At 30.3% G+C, this 24360-nt stretch overlaps 1 protein-coding gene across 7 annotated transcripts in view; it reads right to left on the reverse strand.

Moving 5' to 3' along the window:
- LOC124353819 (glutamate receptor ionotropic, NMDA 2B) overlaps window positions 1-24360 on the reverse strand; it is a 347819-nt gene that overhangs the window by 322174 nt on the left and 1285 nt on the right. The window lies entirely within an intron of this gene.

Genomic DNA, 24360 nt, shown 5'->3' on the forward strand with positions numbered 1-24360 from the left:
GGGGTGTTGTGTTATGATACCCTAGAGTGGGTCACTGTCCTGGCTAATCCTACAGGGATGGAAATTCAGCCAGCAACATAGTTATATGGTTGGTCCGACAGTCATATAGTCCTTTTTATTACGCAATGTTTATAAATTCTCAACCCACAATAATATTTTAGAATTCTTTATATATAAGACTTTATGAGAATTAAAGAAATTTACAAGAGAATATGTTCTACACTAGCGTAACCTCTTCTCTGCACAGTTATTGTTCTATTAATTTAAACCTCCATTTTAATTATAAGTCTACATTCTAACGTACAATATATCCATATTTGTGTATCTAATAACAGTTTTATTTTTGTCCTTCGCTTGGACGAAATTTACGATACAATTTGTTCCTTTTAATACCCATTTATAATATTAATATAGACTATGTTAGGAGTTCTAGAGAAAAAATTGTTTTCTTACAACGTAAATTAAACTAAAATAATATTAAAGTTTACAATTAAAACGCGCTGTGTTACAACCGTAATAAAAATAACGCTATTGCAATGAGCGTTAAACTACTGAAGACTTTTAAAAGTGAAGTTAATCACCAAAAATATTAAAATTTAAAATGCTCTATGATCGACCTGTATACTCTGAAAATTGATAATATAGGGCAGGTAACAGACATTAAAATAATTTACTTTTTTCTGGACACACTTTGGATTACAATTGAAACATGTATTCTTCCACTTTAATTAATCTAGTTAATAAGTAAATAAGTAGATACAATACTTATGTTCAGAAAGATTATGTATATTTATGAACACTTTTACTTTAACTCACAGCTGGAATGTAAATGAATGTATGTACCTGTGCATATACTACTCAAGATTTAACAAATTTATTTAGATGATTCTAGATAATGGTAAATCTAGAATCATTTCATCTATTTGATCTGCTTGTAGGTGTTATTTTTAAGACTATTACAGATAATATATTAAAATGTTTATTTCATGCAATAACAATACTAAGTGTTTGGAAATAATAAAATCATATCTTATAAGAAAATGTTGTTAAATAACTGTAATTTTAATAGTAACAAAAATATAGTAGGTTTAAAAATGTATTTATCCGTTTATAGAGATCTTTGGAGACTGAAAAAAAAAAAACATTAGACTTATAGAGAACCGATTCATATAAAAGCCACCACTGGCCAAGCATTCACACCAAATATTAATGTCAGGTTTATAACCTCCAGCGCCTAATAGGCAGGAATGAGAGTATATACTTGTTTCATATTTCATGAGACTATCCTCTGACGAAGCTTACTTATAACACATGTTTTAACTTATGAGTTGTGTAGAATAAACTATTTTATAGTGGTTTTTATACTTACTTTAGACCCAATAAATGTTCTATGATTATACATAGTGGAAACCGTAATTATGAGTTAACAATTTTAATTTAAAATAAGTTTCAACGTATTCACTGTAAAGGAGTATTGTTATTGGTTATAACATTTAAGTATATGATATATTTAATAGAAACATAAGTATAACAAATGCTAGTTACACTAATGTGAAACCCCTCTAACTTGTGTAGGTGATTATTGAATTTAGTAATACAGTAGTAATGTACTTCAGTTTTAATAATAAATATTTATATTAGTTTTTAGTAGTAAATGAAATAATAGGTAGTTTCGTTTTTAAATTTTTTTGGTTTTACATCTTTATTTTTGGTTGACCTTAAGAGAAGCCTATCTATTGTAAACCTATATAAATTTCATGTATGTCTGTCTATCTTTTTATCGATGTCACGAGAAAGAACTTACATACAGATGTGAAATTTGCATGACGCTTTGTATTTATATGAAAACAATAGAGTCTGATAACTGAACTCGTACATGTCACACAATGGGGTTTGGCTTATTGCTAGAGAAAATGATTTTATATATTTTATGGTTAACTATCAAGGCAGCGATAACATAGATTAAATGATTACATTAATATTAAATTTTAACATGAGATATGGACATGTTGTTTAACGAGCCGTAAAATATATTGAACAATATTTTATTGCAAACTTAAAATTTTGCATGAAACTTTTTTTTACTTCAAAAAAATACTTCAATGATGGTGTATTTCCGTCCATGTGATTTGACTACCACAGGCTATCACTCAGGCCCACTTTTAATCAGGCGCAAAGAAAACGGATGAAGATAGACATGTGAAGTTCTACTGTAAAAGTGTGACCTTCTTTATGATGAATTGTGAATTATGAACATTATGATTTCCATATAAATATAATATAATTTTAAATTGAATTACCTTTTCGTATGTCAAGTTTATTAATGATTGTTTTTATATATTCAGTATAGAAGAATTCAAAATAATATTAAAATTTTCTCTTTGGCCCTCATTATATGATTCTTGTAAATTATGCTACCATTCTTCATGAATTATAAAAAAACCTTTTCCAATATTATCAGTCTTTTTAAAAATATCGGGAAAGGATTTTTTCAATTTTCCAGGAAATCATTCAAAACCCGATTCCATAGCTTTATATTACTATCATTTTAACAAAATTAATATAGTCACCAGTTTCATATCTAGCATATAGATTAAATGCGTATTAAACAGGGATATTGACTACTTTCTCAATACTCTGAAGAACATCTAACATTCAGACTAATTATGTTCATAATCAAATGTTGTGGAAGCTACAGATATAATAAATAAATTTGCCGTGCTGTATTTGTGTTGAAATTTAAATGGTGTTCTATAAAAAATAGTCTAATTATACTTTTTATATAAGATTTTTTACAGATTATTTTGATAAGATAATAGTCCATATAACGAATGGACATGTATACCTAAGTAAAGTTAAAAAAAACTAGTGGGTTTAGTAGTAAATAACACTTATATATTGACATTATGGCGTAGATCAATAATTAATAAACATTTGTTTGCTTCATCCATTTAACTGAAATTAGGATTTTATACATTAAACTGCGAGCGTTGCTTTGTATTTTACCAGAGTAGAATTCTTCTCCACAAAAACACCAGTTATTTCATCGTGCCGTACCCTCAATATAGCGCCAAGTTACATTTATATGATTAAATAAATACAACGTGTATGTAAAAATAGGTTTGTTTGTTTATTTGATTAAACACACAGTTTGCTCTGTTTTCAATTGCTTGTTTCAATATTGTACAGACAATACGATACAAAATTTATAAATTGAAAGTTTTTTGTATACTTACCAAGTCCTACTCTATTTCTGAGATATGAATAACGGTAGATTTTGTCAAGTTAAATATTTACTCTTGGTTGACACTTGTTAGGCATGTCTGTAATCTAGTAAAAACCTATGTAAAACATAACTAGTAATCTAACCCTCCATTCAGTGATGAGGTAAAGGTAAATGTAAGTGTAATAACTCCTTAAACACTAAACTGTAATATTATATTTATGTTGCAATTTCCAGCAAAAAGTTCTATTGTTGATCAACTTGAAAAGTCACCTTCTTTAAAGCAACCTGTTATACAATGCTACATTCTGGTAGGAACAATCCCAACGCTATTGCATGGTCTCATTGTGACTTGACGCTATTAGAATTTAGCAGGGTCATGAAAAACTACAGGTATGTTTTATAAACTTTTTGTTCACCTCCAAAAACTAAGTAATCATTACTGTTAAAACTCCGTTTCTACAAATAATTCTTTCACAGGTTTGGTGTCTTTAGTAGGAATGTTGTTGAAAAAATTAATGTAGACAACGATATCTCAGCAATTTAAAATTTAAGTGACATACATAAAACAAACGAGATATACTCATAAGTACGCTGACATATTTTCGTTACAGGCTTCGCTGGCGGTGCATGAAACATTTCAAATCTATAGGTCATTTAATTCTTGAGGGGTCCTTCCGGACACATATATGGAGAAAAATATGTACCCAAACAGGGAAATAGGAAAATTTTGCGTCATGGAACTCAATCTTTTGAATTTAAAGTTTAATGCAAAATTTTAAGAGTATATATAAAAGATTTCTTGATATATTTTGGCAAAATGATAATTTCGGATGATTTTTTGTTAAATTGGGGTTCACATCAATATTTAAATAATAAAAGTCTATTCAAAAAGTCATTATAGAATGATTTTATATGTGTTGGGAAAGGCAGGCTTCATGTCATTTTTAAATATCTTGGGTGTCTTGTTTTTTTGTTTAGACATGTCTTAGTCTGCTGTTTTCTGGTTTATATACCTTAAGGCAATTTTTTTTGCAGTCGGTGAACATTTTTTTATAGAACCAAAGAAAAAATCAAAAGAGTGATTATAATGATCACAGCCGTTGTTAAAATTTAGTGAAATGTATTTAAACAGTAGAGTTGAGTATACATTGATACAGCTTTTGAATGTTTAATGTCATGTTCTTCCACGTAATGGCTCTCTACCCCATCTCTACACTGTTGGAGACGTAAACCTCACCAGGTGCACTCTTACGTATTCTAGTTCCATATGAAAACCCATATTCGGTACATGAGGAGTTGAGTAGTGGTTAGTTACATAGTTATTCTCCCGAGTATTTATTTTATAATGTTAATTTATAATTGGTAATTACAGGGTACTTACAGTTTTAGAATATTTCAATGCTTGTGCCATACCTGCAAAACAATATGATAGTTAAAATATTTATTTACATTAGTTAAAAGGTTACTAGATAAAATAATACTCGTAAAAAGTAAAGTAAGTGTATTCCAAAGATTCTTCGTTAAATAATGAGTGTTATTTCCTAAAATATACTGTAAGTGTGTTTATAATTCTTCCTTCATTTACATAATTCATTGGAGATTAAATGAATATTCATTTCTCAATACTTCTCACGCATAAGTAGGAAGAGTGTCAGTGTGAAATTCATCGATTCATTGTATTAAATTTAAGATCTCGAATGTCCCAATGTTTACAGAATGATTCAATATTTAATTAATTATATTATTAATTTATGTTATGTAATGTTTAAAAGATTGGAGCATGCAATAGCAGTAGCATGTATTTAATGGGCATTACATTTTTTATAACAAATGGGATTCGTAGGGGCTTGTAACTTCCAGATGGATTGACGTCTAGATAACACGTAAATTACATACCAACTGTGGCTATAAAAGTTGAACACAAACAATATACTTCCTAAATATACTTATCAAAAGTAACCATTTATATTGTTCACGACAACCACTGGTTTCTGGACCCATCCCTTATCAAGTACACAATAATATAGTACACCACTGCTTCTGACAAGTTACAATTTCATCTCTATTGTTAACTTGGTCATTTAGAACAACTATGATAACTACCGCAGTAATGTCTTTAAATTACATTAAGTTTGTTTTCCTGAACTAAGTATCTCTTAAGGTAAACTAAGAAATATAACTATTGTTATTAGTTTAATATGAAAGTAAAACCATCTTTTATATTTTTAACTTAGTTCATTATTCAATATTATTATAATTACCGCTACTTTTTAACAAAAATATACACTCTTGTAAAACATTTACTGTTATTTGAAACTAACGAATAAAACTATTTTTTAAATACATTATATGAACAATGTAATTGATTAAACTTCTATGTATGTTCCTAAATAAGTGAATTTAGTACTAAACAAGATAAATATATTTATTGTAATGGTTACTAGTAGTTATCCACAGCTTCGCACGCAATGCTGTACGATTTGCACGCATGTAAAAACTTCTGTTTCAAGTAAATTATACTTCTGATGCATGCTAGAAAATGTATATATATATATATATATATATATATATATATATATATATATATATATATATTATATATATATATATATATATATAGCTTAAATTTTTTATCTGCATATTTTCTTACTCCGTGCTCAACAGAGGTTGTAGAAAAGTTTCAATAATTAGCGGTGTTACTACTTTATTACTCTATGCTTTAATACTATAAACGAAATGAAAATAAAAATAGTTATTAAATTAATCCAACGTGTGCTTGTGTTGTTAAAAAAGCAATATTTACATAGAACAATTGATGATATTCAACAAGGACGGTGTAATAATATTTGTTTTCTTCAATGTAAACTGAGAGATAAAGATGAGATTTTTCACGAAAAAGATGAGATATTTATGTGAGTATAAATAACATATACGTTTAAATATTTCTTATTTTACACGTTAAAGAAAACTAGAATTCATTTTTATAGTTAGCATTTATCAAATTTATTTGTCTTAAACCAAATCACAGACACTTAAAATTACAGTTATAGCAGTATAAAATATATTAGTTACCATCAGCAAAATCAAATTATTCATTGGTATGTGAACGTCTAAGCCAAGTTTCGATGGTAATTTTTCAGTTTGTATGTTGAAAGAAAAAAACTAAAAATTAAACTCACTTCATGTTATCACAGTTATCTGTTATTAGGTATTTTCGTTATGTTTGTAATAACATTGTGTCGCCTGCACTAAATAGGCCGAATCGACGCGGTGTTGGCATATCGTTTATAACCACCAGCTGTTCCTCCTATGACGTGGCCATGGTTACTACTGTCTGTTTCATTTATATGATGTCAGCAAAACAGATAAATGAATACAAACGTAAGTATACTTGTTTACGGTATCACGTTATGGTGTTAGCTTATTGCATCAAATTATGAGAATAATCAGTATTTTTTTTATCCGTAGTAGGCTACTAGTAGCATTGTTAGGCGCGGGGTGTTTGTAAGGGGGGGGGCGCACCATCCATCGTCAGAATGTTTTGGTGTGTGTTGCTACAGTGTATTATTTAAACTAATTCGTTAAAAATTTAGACATGTACAAATTTATTGAGAAATATAAATACAATTCATTAACGCAAATTTTGTCATTTAAAAGGTATTAACGTAAATTTTCCTAATAAAAGTGTATTCTTGGATGTACATTTTTTGTATGCGAGATGACTTTAAACCTTATTTAAGGTTTCAAATTCACCTATCAATTTCCATAATGTAACAAAGTAAATTTATAAACTGAACATTTGAGCATTAAATTATTGAGAAATTAAATACATGAATGACAAAACCTGCAATGCATATGATAGGTTGCAAATTTCCCATTTGACACATCCTAATGTATGAACCACCGTATAAATCCAAAAATCGAGAAATGTGCAGCATCAAAATCTTTTTTACTGTACTATCTTGGTTATAAGGTTTGCGCTCCCGTCACTGTGTCTACTCGGACTGTTGACGCCACTATATCAGGTTCTAAAGTACAAGAGAGTTGGTTCCTTCGGTTCCTTTTCACAATTCAGCTTTGTTCCATACTGTCTCATTACAATAGTGTATTGATTGTGTGAATAATGTGTAAATCAAAAGGTGGGTATTAGTATCTGATTGTAAGTTTTGCAGTACATTTTTCCTTTAGGTGGTAACATTAAAAATAAATTTTAATGGACTTTCCTGTAAGTAATCGGTAATGCGAATGAAACAATAGGATCAATTAACTGTGACTCATAGATTTATTCCTGAAATGTTAAAGCCTGGTGTATTACATTATTATGTATTAAAACGATGATTAACTACAATTAAAAATTTGTAATTTTATGAATGTAATACTCGAAAAAAGTATAGGTTATCCGGTAGATGTAACAATAAGATCAGTATTTTATCTGAAACAAATCATCTTATCAAGGATATTTATTGGAGATATGTTGTTTACATTCAAGATTTTGTATACTGTGATATATATATATATATATATATATATATATATATATATATATATATATATATATATATATATATAGCTATCCCGTTAGTTAAACCACATCGCGGATATATTTTGGATTAATAATTAACGAGAAATTGTAATGTTGATTAATTTTAAATGAAAGAAATTGGTTTGGCTGGGAGAAGGGAGTATTTTATGCGGTGAACGTAACTATAATCAAGGTTAATCATATTAATACAGAAGCGTTGTTTGATGTTGACTGAAGCTTTCTTTGACAATTAATTGTCTGGATTAAGATGGCTTTGGTTGCCCTCAGATAATTCATACTTAAATACACATCCTTGCTAAAAATATATCAACATGTTCGAAAATAAACCAAAGACATCTTATTGATAATTGTAGTTCTTTTATCAATATAGAAGAAATGCAATAAGAAATAAGATGGCCGTGAAGAAAACATATCCTGAATTACAATTAAATGAATTTGTGAGTGATTGTTCGGCAAAACTTCAAGTTTTGACCCTAAGTGTTATTTGGTTGATAATGTAAATCTAAAACAACATTTTTAAGGAATACAAGAAACATCTTTAATATAGTACATTAATTTCTTAGGAGCTATGTTGTTTTCACATTTTTAGCTAACCTTTAGAAACATCTACCCATCGAGGAGCTGGAAAAAGTTAATTTCTGTCTGAATGTTTATCAGTTTGCAAGATATCTGGAGAACGATCTTACCTTAACACTTGAAATTATACATAGAACTTTTAAATTTTTATATTAGAAACATTGAGTTCGATTTTGGTGCATATAAATGACCTTTAGGTGACAAATTTTAAAAGAGTAATAAAGAGTTACATGTGTACATATAATACTAGACATCCTAATGATGTTATAAATGCGAAAGTACCTTTGTTTGTTTGTACCGTTTTTACGCTTAAATTAATAATACGGTTTTACTTAAATTTTACATGGTCATTCTCATGTTTCGTAGAATAAATATAGGCCTATTATTATTTTTGCAATCCCTGCTGGCTACGCCCCACTGGTAATTAAAGTACCGAAAAATTCCATCTTGGTGTCTAAAGTGCGTAATATTAATTGAACCGTAATTTTTATGTTCAATGTTAAACATAATATTATAAAATTTAATGAACTGAAAGGTTGGTTAGCATATATAATTGTTTGTACCATACCTTGGAAACACAATACTACAAACTTGAATTTGTTGATAGTATATTATAATTTTTTTTAATAAAAATACCTACTGATTCTTATTTTAATTTATAAAAATATACTTGTGAAAAAAAAGTTTGTGTAAAAAGCGTGGCACTTTCTCTTATATGTGACCATACTTCCAATATTGAGGCGGCAAGAAACTTTTAAAGTTCCCGGCAAGGAGGGACTACTAGTTTATTCATTTACTAAGGAGTGGTATTCGTCAAAAACATACTGATTGACGTTGAAGTGTGCCTATACTACGTGTTTCATGTAAAAATTTATTAAAGAATGAATAATCATGCAATCATCGGATTTCATGGTTTTTAAAGCGATATTATGCTCCGCCCCAGCAGCACGAGTGACAAGTGAAATTTGTTGATACACTTGTGTTGAATATGCTAGTAGCCTGTCACTTCCTCTCATATGTGACCATACTTTAAATATTGAGGCTGCAAGAAACTTTTAAACGTTTTCGGTGGCGAGGAAGGACTACTAGATATTAAATATGTATAGGTTGTGAAACTCCTCTACTAATTCTTGACATACAAAACATATAAATGAACTATGCAATAATTATTTACTTAAATAACTTATAGTTCGGTTAATACCGTACTGCTTGGAAATTATTTAGCTTGTAGTAGGATGTTTTAATGGGTAGTAAACTTTTATTTATTGTTTTCACAGTTTCTTAGAAATATTCGTAGGGAACCCTCAGAGATCCCAACCTGGGTTTGTTACATGTAGAAGGTGAGACATAAAGGCAACACATGCATCAAACCCGAACTGTGAACTGCTGTCGTTAAGAGCTAGAGTTTCCTACTTCTACATATTAAAAGTAAATATACATTGTTAATGTTAACGTCAACCACTGGTATCTGAGCACATCCCTTGACAAGTACAGAATAATATAGTACACTACTGCTTCCGAAAAGTTACAATTTCAACTCTATTGTTAACTTGGTCGTTTGTAACAATTACGGTAACTACCGCAGTAATGCTTTATACATTAACATTTTGTTATTTTCTAAACAAAGTATCCATTAAGTTTATAAAAATAAAACTATTGTTTTCTAGTTCAAAATACAAGTAAAATCGTTGAGGACATTTTATTCAAGTTATATATAAAAGTGTTTAATAGTAAAAAATATAATTACTGTAATAACGTAACGAATAACTTAAAAGTTAATGATACTTCTTTCCAATTTCCGTCAAGTAACGTTTTAAATGTATCTTTTAAATAAATATCTTACCTTCAAAATATTCACTATCTACACAGAAATGTGTTTATTCCTTTTTTTGTAATGTTTTTTTTCATACATAGTAATGTTACTTGTGAGTGATTTTATAAGAGTAGGATACTATACAGTACGTAAAATATTTTTTCAGTAGTATTTGCTTAGAATTGGAAATTGATCTGAATATAGTTCGTGATATTACTGGAAAATGTAAATATAAACGATAAATCAGGGAAGAAAGGAAATCAAAAGGACTGCCCGATAACTATCGACCCGCCATTGCTACTCTTCTGCTTGTAACCAGAAACTGTTTATGACCAGGTTTCTATTCGTAATTCAAACACACTATAGGTCAAGCAGTTTTATGTCGAGTCTACTTCGCTCTTGGCGTTGGCTGTATTTATTGAGGGAGGGATTGATAATAAAATGAACACGTTATTTTCCAGCCGATAAGACATTTTTATACTGTTTATATTTAGGTACTAAAAATTTAGATTTGTAAATATAGATGTCCAGTCGATAAGACATTTTTATACAGTTTATATTTAGGTACTAAATATTTAGATTTGTAAATATAGATGTAAAAGTTTAATTTAACGTACAACCATATTTTCTACACAATATCATGATTATTAAACTATAAATATTAATTATGTTAATAGCATTAAAAATCTTATAAAAATAGTATGTAGTATGTTTAGAAGAAGTAGTAGCTTTAGGGCGTAATATGATATATTTATTAATTTATAACTCCAGGAAGTTACATGTTTATAAAATATAATCGAAGAAAACAACTTTTAATATATATATAGTTTTTCATGAATATAAGCCTTTTAAAATCAAGTAAATAAATGTATTATGTAAATTATTTAATTTTGTGTCATAAACGAAAATTATATTTAAAAAATCATGAATAATTCTAAATTAACTATGATAGTAAAAAATTACTGCAGTGTACGAAATTTGAATATTTTGTGCAGTACCTTATATGAGCTCTGTACACACTAGTAACACAATGATTCGTAGTTAAAAAAAGATAAAAATGTGGCTAATCTATTCGGGTTCGTTAACTGAGAAAGGTATATGATTACAAATAATGTTCTAATGGAAAATAAAGTATACTTTTTAATAGTTTTAATTTTACATGTATAAAAAATGGTGATGCTAGATCTGTGTTGTCCAGCAGATAAAATTATATTTCCTTAAACATTTGTTTTATTCGCGGGATGGCCTCCTCTTTAAAACTAGATGTAGGTTGTCACATTTACTTATCAATTTATATAATATAACTAAGCCCTATTTATAACAAACATTTGAGTATGCTTTTAGAATGTGCATGACATAAATATTTGACTAAAAACAAAAACAAACAATGTTCCTGGTATTTTATTGCTGTTATGACGGGTATCTTCTCATTTGGCGTATCGTAAAGTATTTGTTGCTGTATTATTTTTGTTAGTAGGGTTACACTACATATATATGCAACGTCAGTGTGGGTTCCAAAGTACAGGAGAGCTGGTTCCCTTTAAAATTCAGCTTTTTTGCAGACTTTTCCATTACAATGGTGTATTGGACTTTTAAAAAGGAAATGTTTTCTATTGAAGAAAGTGTGAATACAGCTTGCAGTGTTTGTTTTTAGTTTCTGATGTATATATTTAGCAGTACGTATTTTGCTTTTAAGGCAACATTTAAAAATGAATTTGAATAGACTTCCCGGTCACTAATGAGCGAGGAAAGTGAAACAATAGGATCATGAAACTGTGGCTCATAGGTGTATTCCTGAAATGTTAAGGCTTTATGTTGTCACAGTGTTGTTTAATAAAACGATCGGGAACAAAAATTTTATCATAAGTTTGTATTTTTAGATATATGAAATCTGAAAAATATATAGGTTATCTGATATATGATAATTAAGCGTGTGGCTAATTCTTTCCAACAAATCATCTTATTCAGGCTTTTTATCAGAAAAATATTTTTTACATACAATATATTTGCATATTTTAAGATACAAATTATTAACTAAATTGTAACGTGGGACAATCTAGCTCTGACGTTAGTGAAGGCTAATACATTTTTAGCACTACCTGTTAGTAACAACAATAATCAAAGTTTAGTGATGTTGAATACATTTTAATAAAAGTTTAATAAAGGTTTGGCTGGAAGAGATGCGTAATATATGTGATAATGAAAAAATCAATAAGTTCATATGAAAATATGTCCTATCTCGCTTCGTTTAGTGTCTATATATCTATATGCGTTTTATGTAACTAATCGTATCTCATAAGCCGTTTAAGAGACAAATATGAAACTTATTAGTTGTGCCAACCTTTCGCGAAACATCCATTTTTTAGCCGACCGTTAGAAAAGAGTATCACTCAAGTAGCTGAAAAAAATTAATTTCTGGCTGTATGTGAGTCTGTCAACAAATAAATCAGGAACAAACTTACCTATATACTTGATATTTGGAATGGAGCTTCATTTCCAATTGAGGGCTATTGAGTTCGACTATGGTGTATATTACAGTATATACTAAAATAGATTTATCTTTACATTTATCTCATTCGTAAGCAAGAACACGGTCAAAGAAACGACCAAACAACAAACTAATTTAGTACATTCATATAAGATTTTGCAATGTGATGTAGGATCACATGTTGAGTTTGATATTTTTTAACGTCCTTCCGTGGAATTTGAATTTGCGTAAGCATGCCATGGTGGTAGCTAGCGAATGAATTGAGTCTAAAATTTAAATTTTATGAATGTTGTATAGGTATTATTAAGGGCTCTTGCATCTCTTCCTTATCTGCCCGTTATCCGGAGAATAGGTAGAAAACCATTTATCTTTAGATCTTTTGCAGGATACCTCATCTGAAATCTATCACTGTCCTCTAAAATCTGAATTTTAAATCCGCAGAATTTCTCGAGAATGAAATGATATTTGCACGAATCCACCTTGAAGCATGCTACTCAAGAAATGGTATGACATATTCCCATCTTTAATATGTAGAGGGATCGTTCTTGACACAATGGGGAATGTTTTGAAGGGCGGGGAAACCATTGAAATCAGTATTGAGAGGTATAACGATAACGACAGGATGTAAATGGAAATCATGCTTAGAGTAAAGATCAAAAGTGATACACTGGGTGAATATCGAACAAGGATCGGAATTGAAGTAGATACACGGTATTACATCAAGTTTCCAGAAGACTAAACTTGCTTTACAAGAATGAAAGGCGAGGATACAAACGAATACAGCTTGTCCTAGCTTTACCTTAGACTAGCAAAGACATATCCTTTCAAAGCAACGTTGATTGATTTCTAAATGTTATATCTTGTTAGAAATGTTTGGTCGTTTAGTTCTAAGACGTATAAAAGTAATAATACTTGTGCTCATTTTTAAGAATACAAATCTTTTCAGTTTAATATGACCTACTTCTTTTTGAAAATTATAGCGGAGTGCTATCATATTGTATCATATAACATATTCTCAACAGCGGTAAGTAACTCATTGGTATTACGAGCATATTATTTTAAAAACTATTATTTATATGTAAGTACAATTTCGAGTTATCTTATTGGGTCTCTTAGAAGCCGCTTCTTACTCCAATTTAAAGGTCCTGAAATAATTGTTTTCAAATTAGATAGAGCTTAAAATAAATTCTGAACTATTGTGAGCGTGAAATTAGAGACCAGAATAGATTTGTATAAATGCATTTTCTAATTCTCTCTTATTGTAATCTAGGATTATAGGTATTATCGTACAATATCGAGTATGTTATTATGTACACTTAAGTATAAATAAGATTAAGTAAATGTGACTGAGGCGATATATATATATATATATATATATATATATATATATATATACAGGGTGATTCATGAAAGTTCTCCCCCCACTTCTACAGCACATTGTACTAGTAAAAATAATGAAAAAATGTTATACAAACATAGGTTCGAAAACGCTTCGTTAGCGAGTTACAGCTAGCGAAAGATTTCGCCTGAATTCCTGGGGTAAAGAGTAAAATAAAAACCATACTGAACTTTTGGAAAGGTCAATTAAGTAAGAAATATCGTGGATTCTTATGTATTTTTACCTGATAAAGCTAATAAAATAGGTTTCAGAACTGTACCTGAAGTAGTTTTTGAGGGATTCAGGGTTAAATGCAAAAAATTGGGGCACGAAACAATGTTTTTTTAAGTTTGATGTACAATAACTTTGTTAAATTGGTAATAAATACATAAAATCAACAAACATTAATTGTAGAGAATTTAATTCTGAGAAAATTGATATAATCAAAGTCTAAAATAAAACAGAAATAAGTACCAAAAAATCGATTTTATTCAGTATAATACATTACTAGCTGTAAAGAAATACCGTACGGTATTTAGTTAAAATAAAACAAAAACAAAATGTTTGTTCCTTAATGATGAGAATAAATTGAGAAAACAAGATTAACTGTTAAATAAATTTGTTTCTAAATAAAAAAAATCATGTTTTATTACGTTGTATTTTTTTTTTTAATAAAAAATTTACATCAAATGTTCGAAAATAAATGAAGCAAACATTTTCCCATTATTGTTCACTAATCATCGAAATGCAGTTTTTTGTTTTATTAATTTCTAAGTTGGTAACGGACGAATAACAGCTGATCAACAATGGTATTCTGTACTGTTACGTTAGAACTGTGTATTATTGGTGTTTTGCAAGCTACAGCAGGAGATCGGGTTCTGTGAATCGTGTTATTAAATGCAATTTTTCTGTGAGTTAATAATTCGATTGTTTAATTCAGCGAAAAAATGCCTTACTTATTTACATCAGAGGAATACGCTGATATGGTTTTTTATTTTGGGTTACTGTAATGGTAATGCTAGAGGCTGCTGTAGAAGAATATGAACTACGTTACCCTAATATGAGGATTCCAGATACCAAAACAATTTCAGGAACTTTTCGTACTCTTCGGGAAAACAGGATCACTACCAAATACTAGAAACCAATTATGAACGAGCTGTCAACTTGATGATGATAATTGTTATATTAATGCTGTTCATCGCAGTCCAGGTGTAAGTACACACGACGTATTTCTAGGCGGATAGGAGTTTCGCAGTCAACGGTGTGGAGGTCACTTAATTGAAACAAATTTTATCCGTTTCATAAACATAAGGTTCAACATCTACAGCTAGGGGATAGTCCGCTTCGCTTGGAGTTTTGCAACTTTTTGAATATTAATAATCAACTCTACAAGCGTATTTTGTTTACGGATGAGGCACAATTCACTCGGGATGGTGTCAATAACTTGCACAATGAACACTCATGGGCAGAAGAAAATCCACATGAGGTAGTGGAACAGAAAATTTCAACACCGATTTAGCGTCAATGATCTGGTGTGGCCTTTTTGCACAATCGGCTGATTAGACCTTTCATATTACCTGGACGCCTAAATGCTGAGTTCTATTTGCATTTCCTTCAAGAAGAGTTGCCACAAGCTGTTAGATAATGTTCCTTTACATCTCAGACAAAATTTGTACTTCCAGCATGACGGAGCACCTCCCCACTTTTCACGTGCCGTTTCTGCTTACTTAAATCATCAATTTCGTGGACACTGGATTGGTCGTGGAGGGCCTCACCCTTGGCCACCAAGATCACCAGATCTATCTCCATTGGATTATTGCATCGGGGGTTGGATGAAAGACATTGTATACAAGACAAAAGTCAATTCTCGTGATGAATTAATTGCCCGTATTATGGATTCGGCTGTGCAAATACAGGGAAGTCCTGAAAAATTAAGAAACGCAACAAAAGCAATACACAAACGTGCTGTAAAATGTATTGATAATGATGGCCTCATTTTCGAACATCTATTACAAAAAGGTGCGTACGGTTGGCCCAACCTGATTAATTTTGCTTAAAACCTAGTAATGTATTATACTGAATAAAATTGATTTTTTTGGTACTTATTTCTGTTTTATTTTAGACTTTGATTATATCAATTTTCTCAGAATTAAATTCTCTACAATTAATGTTTGTTGATTTTATGTATTTATTACCAATTTAAACAAAGTTATTGTACATCAAACTTAAAAAAACATTGTTTCGTGCCCCAATTTTTTGCATTTAAAACCCTGAATCCCTCAAAAACTACTACAGGTACAGTTCAGAAACCTATTTTATTAGCTTTATCAGGTAAAAATACATAAGAATCCACGATATTTTCTTACTTAATTGACCTTTCCAAAAGTTCAGTATGGCTTTATGTTAACTCTTTACCAAGGAATTCAGGCGAAATCTTTCGCTAGCTGTAACTCACTAACGAAGCATTGTTGGACCTATGTTTATATAACATTTTTTCATTATTTTTACTAGTAAAATGTGCTGTAGAAGTATACTAGTATATGTTCTCCTAGTATTGTGTTGTATACGCTTCTTTGGTGTGACGTGATTTACTTCCCCATAATTTATTAAAAAAACTACAACGAAATAAACATTTCATAAATAATAAGAACGGTTTGTAAAGTTTTTTTTTTAGATTACCATTAGTATTAAAATGAAAATATTCTGCATACTATACATTAAGTATAATACGCAGTGGATATATTGTTAAAGGAATGTAAATGTTCTAGATCCTTAACTATAAATTACACACTACGCTAATTTCAGCAATATGTAGTTCTGATATTGGTTTTAGTATTGTTTTAGTTTTATGTTTAATTCAAATTTAAATAATTGAAGTAGAAAGACTCGAGTCGTAATTTTATGAAATATAATGTGATTTATAATGTATACCTCAAATTTTAATTTTATTTAAGGACAATATTCATTCTAGTTCAAAACATTATTGATTAATGACAGTTCGAAAAAGAATATGAACTATTGTGATAAATAGTTTATAATTTTAGTTTTAAAACTGTTACATCTTTTTATGTTGTGCTGTTCATTATTTAAAAACGTTTCAATGACAATTTTTAGAGTGTCATTGGATAAGTGATTTGGTGCATTTTATTAATTATCAGAATTACGTAACACCGGATGTCAAATTATGTCACAGTTTCAATTCATGCTAATTAACAGGCAAGGAGTTTCACACTGGTTCATTATATTAAACAATCATTATTTTGATTGCATCACCACACAATACTGACGCAGGTCTCCGAAATTGATGACACAATGCTGCTAGAACTGTACGCCTGTATAATGTATACTGCCTTATCTGGAATTCCTACCAGTCCTTTAACCAACTTGCCCCAAGATTAAGGTAGATTTACATTTTTTTTATAAAATACAGGTGTTTTACTCCCAACCTTTAATACCGTTTAAATGTCTTAGCTACTATGGTTATATAAGTTTGTATCATGTAACAGATTTTGAACTATGGGAGGTCCTGCTCTTGGAAGGCATCCTGTCATTAGAAGCTTCCACCTACTAGAAGATTTCTGTGTACATTAGTTACCTCAGTTATTAAGAGTTACCAATATATTGATGTTTACAGCAACTAAGTTTACAGGGTTCTAATCCTTTGCGAATACATACATCCAAGCCCTGGGAGCTCTCAGCTTCTTAGAGCCTGACACGTTTATAAGGCTTTAGCACGTTGTATAATGCTGCTTTTCCTTCATTTTATATGAATAACTTCTCATGTTACTTTAAATTGTTAGAACTTTCCTCTGGCAAATTATAATCCTATAGTTGTGTTGATAAACTCTTTAAGACCGTGTCGAGACTCTTTAAACTCACCTTCACGTAACCTAATATAGAGTTTAAAATAAGAGGTAGTATGCTTTCTGGCCATACAAAAGCCAAAGTCTACTATACGACTCGTACTCGTTAGGTCTAGTTAAAATAAATTAAAACCTTTAGATTTTGACATACAAAAAATACAAATACGGTACACAAATATGTGTCGTGGGAATAAAACGTATATTCTCGGCCGTTACACTGATTTGCTGTAAAAGTATTGTCGTCATTAGGCAGTTATTGTGTTACTATAATCTTCTTGAATGTTTGTACGCACCTGATAAATGATATTGTGTTCTGAAAAATCCAAATTTATCAACTATTATTTCAAGACTAAAGACTTAATGTTATTTGTAAGTTTTAAATTAAGAGATGACAACCCTAAATTAGTTTTAAAAATTGCTACTTTTTTAGTTTAAAAAGTGCTTTTAATCAAACCTCACTGTAAACAAATTTCAAAAGCAATCAAATTTTTACGAAGCTATCCATTTCGGATATTTAAAGTGTGGAAGAGGAATTCCCTATATACCAGAGACTATGCGATGCCCTTCCCAATGAACTGAAACTTGAAGATTCTTTAAAAGTATTTAGAGTATCCGTTAAATTGCGCGCCCCCTAAGTCAAGTATTTTTCAGTTAACGAATATTTAGCGAATTTATATATTTAATATTTTTACTTTTGAATACTACATTTACCATTTTAATAAAACATTCCTATGTAAAACATTCTATACCAAGTTGTGTTAATAATTTATTAAAAATCAAATTAGGAAAATAATAGAGGTCTTCAATTTATATCATAATAAAGCGCTAACTGTATAATGTTTGTAAAATGTGTGATTTAAGAAATATTATTTCAGATCTAAGAAACGTAGAAAGCAATAACACATTGTGTCTAAAGGGAACTTATCCTTGCAGCGTATACCGTAAGGACAGTTTTTATATAGATTGCTAAATTGAGGATCGGACATTTGTAGATTATAATATTTCCTGTGTATAAAGGGGTTCTTGGGGTTAAACCCATTTAAAAGTAAATTTCCGATTACAGCCAATGTAAAAGTCCCTTCCGTTTCAGTCGGAAGAAAGGCAAATTTCACAATTAGCTGTCGTTTTCAAATTTAAAACTGAAGATTCTTTATTTTAAACGTTTTATTTACATAACATTGTTTGGACAGGTACACAATTTTTACCATAATTATATAATTCTTAATACTTTCGTAATACTTTTGTAACCAGAAAGCCTTATAGCAGTTCAGTTATATGTAAAAATTATGCATATGCATTTTGAACTACAGTATGAGTTCAATTTTCAAGAAAGGTGCAGCATCCAAGGCTGTATAGCTGTGTTATCGTGATTAGAAGGCTTGCACTCCCATCTTTGTGTCATCGTGTTACTCGTGGTTTTGACACGCAACACCTCTGCAGGTTCCAAAATGGAAAGCTGACACCTCTTTAGAATTCAGCTTAGTTCCCGACTGTAAATAGTGTATCTGATTGTTAAAGCAGTCGGTATCAAACTTCTATCATACAATTCAAAATCTTTTGTCATTTTAACGTGTAATTCCCCAGCAAATTTGTGAATTTCTTGAAGTTTTTTGATCTAGAGTTGTTGATCACGACTCCGACGCGTGTATTACTACAAATCAGACAGCCATAAAGAACGCAATTTTTAATCTTCAAAACATCTCAGTATCAAAACATAGTCAGCACCTCAATCCGAACCAATATGACTAAGAGGTCATAATTACTAGTAGAAAAAGAGCCAAAAATGATCAAAACAGTAATAAACGTAAGGACTAAAAAAATTGCGCTTCTCAATACTGCTCTCACCAAAGAAAAATTGGATTTTCTAACTTTAAATTAATCCGTCGTAGAACATCAATATACACAGTTTTACGATGTCTTGCTTTTTAATTTAAATGCATGATAAAAACCCATCAGAAATTTTCCTTAAATGGCACACAAGTGGATCACTAAAGACACATTGGTCTTGAGACAAAATATAAAATTTTTCTCCGAAATGAACCAAAATGACTCAAACATTGAACTCAAATGTTTCTTTTTTTTCAAAAAGTATAAAAAGTGATCAAAGCTGCTAAAACATATGATGTCACTAAATCAATAATTTGATCAAGAAATTTTCCTAAAACGCTTTGGGACATCATCAACAATAATGAAAGCCATACGAAGAAATTAAAAAAGTCCGCAGACAAACTCGTAGGTGAAGCATAGGAGGCGGCAAATGAGTTCAACAGATTTTTCTTGTCTTTGGCTTATGACCTAAATCCTTGACAATTACAGTGTCAGATAAATCCCACGCGAAGACATAGTCAGGTATCCTCAATGGCACTGGCACCTGTCGTTGAAGAAAATGTCGAGCGAATTTTCAGTAACTCCCAACCAAATGTATCTCATACAAAAAGTGATCGATGCATATTTAGAGACCTCTAACTTAACTCATTAATGTGTCTTTTAATCAAGAAGTTTTATCCCTATCCTTCAACGGTTTTAAAGATTCCAGTCAAAACAAATTTTCAAAATGGACGATTCCAGTTCCACAAGCAACTACCGGCCTGTCTCAATTTTGCACGTGTTAAAAAATAGAAACAAACATTTTTGATATAATTGTGCAGCAGGATTTAGATAAACACAACCTACCATCAGTTGAATAGATTGGGTTCAAGAATCGGATATATACGCTGTTGTTAGTCTAGTCGACTTGGTTGTCGTGGGATTAAAAGTTCAAATTATCACCCTAGGTGCCTCTTCGATTTACCAAAGGCATTGTGCTGTGATGACCACATAACTCTGCTCCAAAAATTGGAATCACGTGGAATTCTAAGCGTGCCATCCTTGTGGTTTATATAATTTCTAAGCCACAGAACTCAGGTTGTCCAAATTTGACATCAGTTTTTAAATATAATCCACTTGTGCTACGGGGATTCTCAGTGATCAATTCTCAGTTAAATTCTGTTACTCATGTATGTCAATGATATCGAGTCATCACCACTGCCTGGACAAGTCGTGCAGTAGCTAGATGATTCGATTATCTGCTTCATTGGAAAATAAAAATCTTTTTTGGAAGAATAGACTTTTGCTAAAATCAATAATTATGATTAAATTCTTTAAGAAAACAGGCTACTAAATTACTTGGAATACATCTAGATCGAGGGTTAACATGGAAGGACCACATTGACAATTTTTTATCCCAATTGGATAATTTTCCAAAATAAATTTGAGGATTCAGGCATTTTTATTTTGAGCTCTTTAGCCAAGTATTGCTCAACTCAAGTTCTGATGAAGGCCTTATGGCTTGATTCCCTCACGTTACCTACGGAGTGGTTCTGTTGCAGAAGCAAATAATCGAATAGGATAAAAATTTGAATTTCAAATAGTCTCGTAGAGAAACCATTAAAACAGTGCAGCTGTTGACTCAGCAAAATCTCTAAACTTTCGAAACAACTCTGTTCTGTATGTCTAAATGTGCCATGATAACTGGCCAAGATATTCATTCGTATGAGACCAGTGGCAGGGTAAACTACCGAACTGGTGGACACAGAACGGTCGTTTACGAAAATCTGCCCTTACAATCAGGTGTTTGTTTCACCAAAAAGCTGCCCAAACTTAGATAAAGAATGCCGCAACGCCCAATGTGCAAAAAACTCGTTTTGAAACGCTTTATACTGTCACAAGCATTTTATAACGTTACAGATTTTTGAAATTTGACTAGGAAATAACCGAATCAGGATATTGATTTCGGCGCTGTAGATGGATAATTGGCAAAGGTATATTTGAGTGTGATCCTGATGTGAGGAGAATATAAAACATTTTAGCTCTGAATTTTTAATATCGACGTATGCTACACACTTCAATCATATATCTGTAATAAAGATTGATTGATTGGTCTAATATATTGCAAAAGTAGTGTTTGGTATTTAAAAAAATCCACCTAATTTAGCATTTTTATTGCAAATGTTTTATTAACATACAAGATATTTTAATAAATTAAGATATGATATAGATCCAAATACGAATATGAGACAATCTACCTGTCGTCTTAGTGAATCCAAAATTTCACTTGGATATAATTCGACTTATACGTGTGAATGGCAATAATTGGTGAAGAACTGTGTTCAATAAATGTGTACAAAACCAAATAATATGGCTGGATGGAGGGAGTAGTTAATGTGATGAATGGAGTTTTGATTGAGGTAATCGTTTTTATACAGAAGCGTTGTTTGAATACAGAAATGAAATATTAGGATTTAAGTTATTTTATCTTAATTGGAAACGTTTTTATGTGGAAATTTTAAAATATAGTGGCTTGTTCAATTATACAGTTACATTAGCAAGCTAAAGTAAAATATGTTTAAGAATAACCTGTTTAAAAATGAATTTCGTTGTCATCAGACAATTCATAATTTGATGCAAACTATCGGTAATAATCACGGGATTGGAATTAAGTTTTTGTTATTAAAGCTGTACGGTCTATATTGACAGCTAAAAATAGACTGAATAACTGCACAATACACGTAATAAAAAACACATTAACTTCAGAATATGTTCTGTTTGTAGCAATATCCTTTCACAATGTAACCCTATATTCGCGATATTTTATAAACTAAGATATTAATATAGAGTAGTAGACAAGTAGAAGCAGCTGGAAAAACTAGTAACTAGTAATAAAATTCTTTCCTTACGAAAAAGGATGATAATTATCCTCCTCTTCACATCAATGTATGGAAACGTTATGCTGTGGTAACTAGGTGGAGATGAAAGGTCTCATACGAGTGTTGAAAGACTTATCAAGAGGTAAGTGTGCACATGTAATATAAAACAATTTTAATAACTATTTTTTCCTTTTTGGATTGTAACATAATTATATAAATTGATTTTTTACAAAGCAAATTCTACCATTAAAAGTTTATAATAATTTCTTAAATTTATCGTTGTTACGAAATTAATAGGCTAAATTTTCCAACTAAACCAGTACAGAATATTTAAATTTCAATTATATGTATGTGAGGGTACATTATTTTTGAGATGCTTTGTAATAATTACTCGTTTCAAATTTAAAATGGTTGATCTTTGTCCAATGGCATAATAGTACGTTATCTTTGAATAACTAATCAGCAATTAAATAATTACAAGGATTTAGAGGGTTTAAAGCTTTTGTAACATCGTATTGCATGAAGATCATATCGACGCATCAAAAATTATTGTTCAGGGAAATGGAATGGTTCTTTAACGGATTTAATTAATAGGATAATTTTACTACCTGTTAATCTTTCAATTTCATCCCTTGTTACTGTGACCCTAGTGATACGGATATGTTTTTGGCTCTTCTTTAGAAGTACTCGTATTTACTCCTACAAAATATTGTTTCTTAATTAGTATATATCTTTATTTTTTATTTATTTTTATATTTGTGCAATATATAAACCAAAAATAACAATGACAGATTTTTATATCAATAAAGGTTGCAATATGGAGCAGTTCCATATTTCGTAAGAAAAAAACTTTAATAAGGTTTTCGGATTTGTATAATTTAGAAAAAAATTAAATTGCCACCAAACCTAAAGTTTCTAAAAATTAAAATTTCTAATTGGTGTCTAAGATTTGTTATTTTATTTGATTTTCTAAATTATTATTGCATTACTTATTGCAAACAAAAAACCTTCATTTGTTTACGACACTTTAAATTTTGTTTAAACGCTCGTGTTCCTTATAACTTTTGTGGCTTTACTGTAGTTTTAAGTAGAGTCCAAATTTTTGTACGAGAATAATAGATTTTGTGTGCACTGTTTATAAGCAATATAGCTTGATTATTTCCTGAAAAAAAAGGAAAATAAGCCAATGTCCAAGGAAAATACATTTATAGTCTAGTGCATATTATAATAAATCATATATACATCTGATTGTAATGCGAAATTAATGAGTATGCCTATTTTTGACGTGTATTGAATCCCTAATATCGATCTTTTATTAACCTTAGACTTTTCCGGGTATTTCCACTTTTTGAAATTCAATAAAAGTACTGAAGTACATGAGCGAAATGTAACGAAATTGAACTTCGTCTTGAATAAAAAGACGAGTATTTTTACAAGGTTTATCAAAAATGTTAAAGCATGACTGCCTACGTTTTATATCACTCGTTATACTAATCGACGTAATCCAGTCAACAATATTGACAGTTAATGAGGCAACTACTAATAAAACAAATCTTAAATCGTAGGGAAAACCAAAGGAAAGCTGAAGTTGGAATGTTGTCGTGTCAACATGAAAAGTTCAGGTTCGGGCTTTAATGCCTACTTTAAAAATTTCTGCAGTGGTGTACACTAATTTAGAATGTGTATAAAATGGAGTGGTAACACGACATAATTGAGTTGTTAAGTTAATATGATACTAACAATCAACAGGATGTGATGTTCTGTAATTGTTTTATGTGACAAGCTCGC

This window comes from Homalodisca vitripennis, chromosome 2, assembly GCF_021130785.1.
Source record: "Homalodisca vitripennis isolate AUS2020 chromosome 2, UT_GWSS_2.1, whole genome shotgun sequence".
NCBI lineage: Eukaryota > Metazoa > Arthropoda > Insecta > Hemiptera > Cicadellidae > Homalodisca > Homalodisca vitripennis.